The sequence below is a fragment of the Gossypium hirsutum genome, chromosome D12, assembly GCF_007990345.1.
Source record: "Gossypium hirsutum isolate 1008001.06 chromosome D12, Gossypium_hirsutum_v2.1, whole genome shotgun sequence".
Lineage (NCBI taxonomy): Eukaryota > Viridiplantae > Streptophyta > Magnoliopsida > Malvales > Malvaceae > Gossypium > Gossypium hirsutum.
In genome coordinates, this window is record NC_053448.1 from 36759486 (window position 1) to 36760398 (window position 913).

At 40.0% G+C, this 913-nt stretch overlaps 1 non-coding gene across 1 annotated transcript; it reads left to right on the top strand.

The window, feature by feature from the left end:
* The first annotated feature begins 553 nt into the window (after window positions 1-553).
* Window positions 554-660, top strand: LOC121224740 (small nucleolar RNA R71). Its single transcript, XR_005922485.1, has one exon. It is a non-coding gene; the product is annotated as a small nucleolar RNA R71 (small nucleolar RNA).
* The last annotated feature ends 253 nt before the right edge of the window (window positions 661-913 follow it).

Here is a 913-nt window from a genome sequence, read left to right on the forward strand (position 1 = left end):
TTGGAGAAACCTAGGTGGCTAGGTCGGTCTAGGTTGGGCGTAGGTGTTACTGGTTCCATCCCATTGGTTACTCCAGGAAAACTTTAGGTAGTTTCGCCATGATTGGTTATAGAAATTAGATTACAGTCCTTGCCTTCCTCGATTTTGGTTCTAGTTACCCATGTAATACACGAATTCTAGGTTCAATGGATACCCTTCGAACAAATGTCCTTCCCTATAATAGACATAGGCTACATTTTCAAATTGATTCGGTGGTTATGCTACAAAACTATTAAACCCATTAGTGGTAAAATTTTTAAGCATTGAGGATATTGAGAATACCTGAGATGTGAGTGAAGCAAAAACATCTACTTTATGTATTCCAGCGACTCGTCTACCTGACGTTGCTCTATTGGTTGGCCATTGATAATTGTTACTGGCAATCCTCTCAATGATTTCATAATCCTCATTATAAGACTTAGAAAGGAGAACAACAGTAGCAGAAGCGTCCGCTACCATCCTCGTGTGTGCATTGAGACCATTATAAAACGTCTGAAGTTGGATGCAATATGGGATTCCATGATGAGGGCACTTTCGTAATAATTCTTTGTACCTTTCCCATGCCTCATACAAGGACTCATCATCCATTTGTTTGAAAGTAGTGATCTCGTTCCTGAACTTAGCATTCTTGCTAGGAGGAAACTACTTCATGAGGAATCTTTTTGCTAACTCTTGCCATGTGGAAATTGAATTCAGTGGTAATGAGTTCAACTAGGCTCAAGCTCTGTCCCTTAGCGAATATAGGAACAACTTTAATCATAGCGTATCATCGAGTAGTTCGGCTAACTTTAAAGAATCACTCACCTCCATAAACAGTCTTAAGTGAAGATGAGGATCTTCGGTAGGCATCCACTAAATTGGCCCACTGTTTGAA